This window comes from Panthera tigris, chromosome A1 (genome assembly GCF_018350195.1).
Source record: "Panthera tigris isolate Pti1 chromosome A1, P.tigris_Pti1_mat1.1, whole genome shotgun sequence".
NCBI classification, from domain to species: Eukaryota; Metazoa; Chordata; class Mammalia; order Carnivora; family Felidae; genus Panthera; species Panthera tigris.
The window spans coordinates 146199487-146207968 of record NC_056660.1 but is presented as its reverse complement, the minus strand read 5'-3'; the positions used below and the strand labels follow the sequence as shown (position 1 = coordinate 146207968).

General features: G+C 37.8%; 1 protein-coding gene across 1 annotated transcript in view; it reads left to right on the top strand.

The window, feature by feature from the left end:
- Positions 1–931: 931 nt before the first annotated feature.
- HAPLN1 (hyaluronan and proteoglycan link protein 1) overlaps positions 932–8482 on the top strand; it is a 73081-nt gene continuing 65530 nt past the window's right edge. Inside the window, exon 1 of the mRNA XM_042989580.1 lies at positions 932–989. The gene's annotated coding sequence lies outside the window, so the exon portion shown is untranslated. The remainder of the gene's footprint in view (positions 990–8482) is intronic.

Sequence of the window (8482 nt, the reverse complement as noted above, 5' to 3'; positions counted from 1 at the left end):
GTGTGTGTGTGTGTTGCGCGCGCGCGCGCGCACCCTGTGCCCATCTGGTTCTAATCCTGGGTATGGATCCATAAGCCAACCCCACCCATCTCGTCTGCCCCTCGCATTCCTCACTCTATAAATAAATCCAGGTTCTTTGAGCTCTGTCATCCAAGGATACAATAGCAGTTGTTTGTTAAGGGAGAGTCAAACCCAGATTGATAACTGAGTCCAGTTAACAAGAAAATACACTTCTTGCAATTTGGGTGGAAGGGTACCTCCAGTTTATGAAATTTTGTCTCCTGTTGTCATGATTGCCTCTCTACCTATTCACCCTAGATCTACTTTGGGGAGAGGGAGGTGGAAAAGCCAGGACCTTTTCTACCTTTGGATTTTTCTTTTAACCAAGGCAAACACACACACACACACACACGCTAGCGCGCGCGAAAATGCACTGTCCTGGAGTTTCTGTCTCACACTGCTGCCCCATAGACCATCCTCCAGACCCCTTACCCCAGCCCCTCTGTACAGACCTAGGAGTGGTGAGAGTTCAGGAGGTGTGGTGTGGGTGGGGGCTGCGCCTGTAGCTGCTGCTTTCCCTGAACCCCTGAGCGGGATACTCAGGGATCTGAGCAGAGTGGAAAGTCATCTAAGAAGCTGCTGTTTCACAAGATCTGGGCACAGAGCTGCCCCTCCCTTCCTCCCTGAAGTTTGCATGAAGTGCACGTTAGGCTGTAATTAGGGGATCTGGGAGGAGAACTTTCCTGGTGACGCTTTGCTTTTCTTCTGCTCTTGGTGAGAAAGTGCCTCCTTCTTCCCAGGACCAGGACCTCTGCCATCCAGCGCCACAAAGACACATTCTGCACACACACACACACACACACACACACACACACACTTGCCCAGAGACAAACTTAAGGTGAGGAGAAAGAGCGCTAGCTTCACTTGATCTCCAGGCTCCAACCTCAGCAGGACTTGAGAGCATCTGAACTTCTGGATTTCAGGACAAGGTAAAACTTCCATAAATTTTTCACTCTTCCTCTCAAACCTTGTGCCTTTAAGATTTCAGAGAGCAATACATATTATGATGTATATATACATTAAAACAATTTTTCTTATTTTCTTTAATTTTCTTTTGGGTTTAACATGACATCTCCACTTTTTTTTTTTTTTTTTTGAAGAGTCATATTGTCAGACAAAATGCTGAAGTGCAATAAAAAAAGTTCAGTCTACTTTGGGGTAAGGATTAACTCTAGTATCCTGGGTTTTGCTAGTGCTACTATAAATCTGGTAGGCATGTGGTTTCCAACTCTTGGCTTTTCCATCTGTGTTTCAACAAGCATTTTTATAGCACCTGAAATTATAAAAAAAAAAAAAAAAGATAGTATAGATTGAAGGAAATGCTGAGGAATGCGAATGACCATTCCAGACTTATGAGTTTTATTTTAGGGAATATATAAGTTTGTGTGGAAAAGAAAGATACGGCAATCATGTAGGTAATACCTGTTAGATTGATAATCTTTGAGGTGTTACCAGTTTTGTTCCCAGTTTCTCCGATTAATTGTGAAATGAAGATTATAGAATTATGTGTGTCATACATAGAATGATGTTGCTAGATAATTTTAAGGCACTGCAAAATATTTTAAAGTCATAGTTATTAAGATTACTTTTAAAAGTTGGTTAAACGATTCATGTATTGAGACTGTTCACCACCCTAAGCAAATCTGAACACTTTGGGGCTTAAATGAAGTTGTTTTCTTCCATTGAATTTGACTGTTGTGTTCAAAATGAGATGGTTTATTACTTTGAAAATAAGTTATTTTATTTTCATTTATCACTGGAAAAATACACAAAGTGGCTAGTACATTTGGGAATTTTTAGGGTGGAAAGTGTTCCTGTACATGTTCCAGTGTGATGTCATAAAATCAAACATACTGGCTGGCTTCTTGGAAGCTAACGGTTCTTAAGAAATAAAGCCTGTGAATTAATTTCTAAGTGAAATGTAATATTTATTCATTACAAATGTAGTTTCTGGTAATCATTCTATTTGATTATTTCAGTGTACTAAATTTTGCAGTAATTTTATACATACTCCAGTGACTTCAATATTTTAATGGAATCATAAAATAGGAATATTGTTGTACCACAAATATATCATACAAGTTCTTTTTGGATAACTTTTAGTGTGATAGTTCTTGATTCTTACATTAGTTTTTATCCTCATTTGCATTTATTTCTACTAATAAAAAAGTTTTCAATTCCATTCAGTAAAATACAATGTATGCCAGAGGTCTATTGAACATTTATTAGTCTTTAGTCATTTGGGGGCTATCTGTTCTTAATAATTTAATTGTTTAAGCTAAGAGCTGACGTTACATTTTTGGTAACCTCTTCACAAAATTGTAAACAGCTTAAAAATGGGAGAAAATAGATAAGTAGAAGTAATTTTCTTTAAGCTTAATTAAATGAGCAAGAGAAAACCAACAAACTTAAAAGATCACTGGCCCCCTGGGAGAACATGCCCAGAAGCCAGTATTCCAAACAGAAGTGTCCAGTGGGCCTGGGCTTTCCATGAGAAAAGAAGAAAGAGGAGCGCATCATGTTCTTATAAAGTGAGCCATTTATTTATTGTCAGCAGGCCCTGTCTTTCAGAGGAATGACGGACACTGTAATTTAGAAGTACTGAAGAGACTTTCACAGAGAAGAATCAATTCATTATATCCCTAGTAGTTTCACTTCCTCTTCCTTCCTTTGGGAGCAAGTAACACATCCAGGATAAATACATTTGGCGGAATATGCAGAAAGATACTTTATGTGTAGATGGTTTACGGAACGGTCCTGCCTTTTAACATCTTGGTTGTGGAATGCTGGTATTTTCTGAAGAGTTGAAGAAGTCTTTGAATCTTAAGGTAACACTGTACTTTGTTTCAGGAAAAATGAACGCGAATCATGTTCAGAAAACAACTCTCATTTCCAGAAAATGCTAGTGCCAGCTTTCTTTTCATCTCCTTTTGCGTGTTTCCCATGCATGTTTTATTTTCCAGATTACATTTTTAAGGTAATGGTATTCCACCAATTAAAATTCCAACAAAATGCAAAGCAAATTTGAAAATAACTTTTACATCAGAGTCTTCTGTTGCCTTTAGTTGATTTTCCAACATCCTGGATTCATTATTAGTAACCATGGTACTTGGTTTGTGCTATTTAAATGTACTTAGTTTGTTATTTAAAGGTAACAAAATATTGTTGGAGGAAAATGGGGAGGGATGGAACCCTGAATATGCTTAGGATTTTAATCAATAGTGTTTAAGGAGAATTAGAGGAAACAGCTGGTTAAGCAAATATTAGGTGTAGAGTGGCCGTGATAGCATAAATTAATAATGCAGCTCTTTATTTACACCATGAAAGGTAGACTCTGTGATGGTTGTGTGTGAAGTACGGTCCCTGTGTGCCACCTAGTGGATGAGTCAAAGAAGGTTTTTTTTCACCAGCCTCTCTCCCTAAAAAAAATCTGAGACTTCCATTGGGTTGACACTGAACACTAACTGTATGCCAGATGTTGGGGTAGGAGCTCAGAGTAGAAAATACAGTAAGTGGCTTTCATATAATTTAAAAATCAAGGCACCACTTAACAGTTGATTAAATTCCCAGTGGTTGCATTTAAAATCAGCTTAATCTTTACTGGGTAATTTACCATCAACTTTCTGCCTCCATGAGGATATAGTTTAATAACTGTAACTCACTTCCAACACAGGATGTGTTTTGTAGAAGGATGTCATGACCTACCTAGCTCAAGAAAGGACTGGAGAGTTGGAATCTTGAATCACTCTTTCTCAAATGAAAATATATTTCTGTCTGGAATCACTGTTTCTCACATGGAAATATATTTCTGTAAAGTTCAGTGTTACTGAGTTTAAACGGGTAAATAAATACTAGATTAAAAGACTAGCACACATATACTAGCATATATTATTACATATTCTCTAGACATTTTTTCATTAAATGTAAAAGGATAGTAGTAAAATTTGTTTGGGGGTCCTGGAGGAATATTTTACAGAATATTGCCCTCAAACACTAATAATTCATGTAGAACAACGTCTTGGATACCTGTTGCTCATATGCAGTTTTGAAGTAGGAACATTGTTTTCATTAAATTGACATAATAGAAAAAATCCTAAAAAAAGAACTATTGCCAGGAAAGCCAGTGTTTGAAAGGAGCATCAGGAAGGCATAGATTAATCCATCAGAATACTGCATTGAGAATTTGGAAAACCTTTTCTCCAGGAGATACATGAATTATTATTCCAATTGGCTTTTTGCAAGATCTATGACTTAATGGCAACAGTGTTCAGCACACTGACATTAATCAAGACAAGTTCTGAAATTCACATTAGAAGGTAAAATGCCTCAGTAAGAAAAAAATGATTAATTTGTTACTTGCTGAGCTCTAGAGGTGTCATCCACATATCGAGTTAGGGCATGCTGGTGTGGAATGGAAGTTCCCGATTTAGGGGACTTCGGTTTTGTGTATGGCAGTGAGACCTACACGGTGAAAGAAGGACAGCCTCTCATTAAGTCCTTTTTCATTAATTCCACAAAATTATAGCCTGAGTTGATCAGAAGTGGTGGCTGAAAACACTATCAATCATGTAAAATAAGGCATATTATCTTAATTCTTATTTCCAATAAGCTGTTATCCACCAGAAACAAACCATTCTGTTAACAATTTCCTCTGACCATCCTCGTGATTTAGAATGAATCCCATACTTGTAGTTTAAGCACCTAAAAGTCAGAGGCCGTGAAAGAAGAAATTCAAACATGGATTACAAAATTGTCATTAATGATTTCAGATGACTTAAGGATACTAGAGTTTATGAGAAAGACCCAGTCAAGCTCTCTGAAATGCTCTGTTGCTACTGCATTCTCAGCTATATCATAAGTAGTAGGTCCACAGAATGGCTTCTCCTGGTGATGGAGATGAGAAGGCTCCTGGGATTGAAGGCTTCCTAGTCATGTTCAGATAAAGCCAGGATTTGTTTAAAATATCAAATGGTGCTGGACTATTTTGAGCTTCTATTCATTGTTTTATAGTCTAACAGGGGGGGTGGGAGAGTGACACCTGATATAGGGGTGGCAGGGGTTGCTAGAAGGCCAGGAGGCCATTTGCAAAACAAGGCAAGACAAAAACAAACAAAACAAACTCACAAAATAAAAGTGACAGAAAACTGACTACAGTTCAGGGGTTCGTTCTCAGTCTTGGAAGCCATAGAAATTTCCCTACAGGGAACACAAATCACTTGATTTGTTACTAAATTCCAATTACTATACTCCAGTTACATTTACTGTATTGAATAAAATCCAATTAAGTTAAATAAAATTCAAATTATTTTTATGGTGAATCTGGATTTTCCTAAACTTTTAAAGTTTCATGGATATCTTGGATCAGTCTCCACCTACACTGTCTGATTTTTTCTTATTTTGACTCTCTTATTTTGAATTGGGGATCACTTCATTTGATCATTCTTGCATTCATTTTGTTCATTCAATGAAAAGTTATCAAATACTTGCTATTTGCCCGGTACTATGCTAGCACTATGTGCTGGGACCCTTCCATGAAAATTCATTCTAAAAAAATCAGAAAGTCAAAATTAATGATAATGAATCTAAAATGCACAGGATCCTAAGGTATACTGAGAAACAGAAACAACTAAAAAATTCTAGCCTCATAGTTTTTATATTAAGAGAATTTGGGGCATACATCTTCAAAATCATTTTCCTTATTTGCTATCTAGCTGAGTGGATAAGAGCTTTGTTTTATTCAGTTGTGTGGGCACAGATGGGCCTGGGAGGGCAGCTCTGACACTCCAGAACTCCAGGAGGGCTAGGGTTCCAATAATCCGTCTGCTTGGATGGACAGGAAAAGCAAAAATTCATTTGCACACAGTTGCTGTCTGCCAGTTTGCGGCTAAATTCAGATTGAGCACAGGATGATGTAGTGCTTACCATTTGCACCAGGCACCATACTAGGGGTTGCACAGTAATTGGCTCAAGGAGTTCACAAGCTAGTGGAGAAGACAGATGGACGCACATCATGAATCACTAGTAAAATTTGCCATGTAGGTGAAGTTTGGCTTCATAGTCTCCTGGGTCTCTTTTCTTTGCCTTTATCCAAACTTTCCACCTCGCCTCTACCTCATAAAGTGAGACTCCTGCTCTCTACCCCCACTCCGGAAGATCTGATACTTCTCTGGTTTATTGATTTCTTGACTGACTGATTACACTTCAGTGTGAATGAGTTTCACTCATGCATTTACATTTCAAGCCTTTTATGTCCCTAAAGCAAATGTTTTGTTTTCTGTAAAAAGAATTTCAAACATTTGGGGGCCTTCCTATCCTTACACCAAAGGGTGTAATTAAGCTGATTTAGTCCTCCATGGTCTTCAATCTCTCAGTTCCCCCATTCCGTGTGTGAGGCTAGAGGGACTCCCTCAAGGCCCATTTCTAGAAACTTGAAGGATGTTGGATTCTGTTAATGATTGGCTCCTTTCAGCTGAGCCGGATCAACCTGTCCTTTCATCCTCTTCCCAGAGCTTTGCCCAGACCCAGTTTCCCCTCTCCTACCTGGAGGGGCTTCCAAAGCCCATCCCTTTACTTTGCCAAAACCTGCCCTCATGTCCTCTGCAGCACTTGGGTCGCTGCCCCTGGACAAAGAGGGCACCTAGAGCTTCTTATGTTCTACTCTTTGAGCCCTTAGGTCACCCTGAATGTCCAGGTATAGAGGGAAAGAGCAACAGGAATCCACATACTTGGTCCAAGGACTCCTCTAAGTGAAGGGGCTGAGGGAAGAAGATGAAATATGTGTAGGGCAAGTATAGGAATGAGCCCTCGTGTTGAAAAGATGGGTCAAAGTCAATATCTTTTAAATTATGCTCAGGTACCTAACTATGATTAGCTACAGAGAAATTTTGACATTGATGCTGATTCTAGATTCTGGAAAACTAACTACAGGAAAAAAATTGAACATTTGCTTTGGCTTTATATAAGAAGCACTAATCATAGTCATTTGTGTAAATTCTTTCCCGTTTTATGTTTAATTAACATACAGTATAACAATAGTCATATTTTATTGGTTGTTTCAGATTTATGTTCTCATTGATTACATTCCTTGGATTATGCTACCATAGTTTGCTAGTCCTGTAAGATACTATCTGTTCTTATATAAAGATATGCTCACCACTTTTTAAATTGCCAGGTCAGATAACCCAGATTTAGAAAGTCCCGTTTCCTTCCCTTTCTTCCCGGCAGCCTAGAGGAAAAGGAACATTTATCTGCATTATTCACCTAGCTAGAAGACATAGATGCTCACATTCAGTAGGTGCCCTATAAATGCTTACTGTTGTTGTCAATGCACAGTACAGTGCAGAACACGGGGCTTTCTTCATCTCCTGGCCTTTTATTTCAAGTGCCTATGTTCCAGATGTCTGAACACTTCCCAACCTCAGGCCATTCCCTGACTCTTTGTTTCCTTTTTAGTCTTCTTCCCATCTTTCAGTGTTGTTAAGTGCATAAAATCTTCTCAGATTTAAATAATAATAATCGGTATAAAATGAATAATGTAAGTAGAAATAATTGATAATTTCAAAAAATCTCTAAATTTAAGAAAAGCAAGACTAAAGCCTGGAAATGAGTTTAGAGAGGCTTTGGAACAGTGTAGGCATGGTCTAAAAAGGATGCATTTATTGGATGAAAGAAAGAAGTCAAGGATAGTGTGACTTTTTCAAGGGCAGACGATAACATGAAGAGAAATACAATAGACTAAGATTGAGAATAAAGGAAGAATAAAGGTTTCTTGAAGAATATTGTGAATCTAATTTAGGAAAGACTGACAGGACAGTGGAGAACCCATGTGAGTTGAATGTATATATTTTAAGCACAGGAGAGAACTCATGGCTGAAAATAGATTTGGAAGTCTTTAGTATTAAAATGGTAGTTGAAAATCATACAGAAGAGGGAAAGACATCATCCCAGGGAAGAACAAAGGGGAAAACAGCTGACCATGAACTGAAACCCAGGAAAAAATTGGTAAGAATGAGTTTTGCCATCGTGTGTGATTTTAACTCTTACTTTATCAATTATAAATGTCCACTGAGTTGGATAACATCAGTGTGTTATTAATCCTTATGTCTCAGAGTCTTAGTCAGTCCTCTGCGTATAGAAGGTGCCAGACATGTTTTAAATTAAATGAAATTAAAATGGTATTTCCGAGCCTTGATACTCTAATGACAGATTTTCATAATGATAACTCTGAACATGGGTAAGACCCCAAAATGTCTGAATTGTAGTTATTTATTCAATTTTGTCTGATACTGAGCTAGCTTTAAATATATGTTGTTGCATTTTGTTGTTTAAAGATCAGTAATCAATGTGTGGTGTAGATGGTAATTCACCAGAGTACTTGATTAACCTTAGCCCATGTTGTTTAGCTTAACATACAAATGAGTTC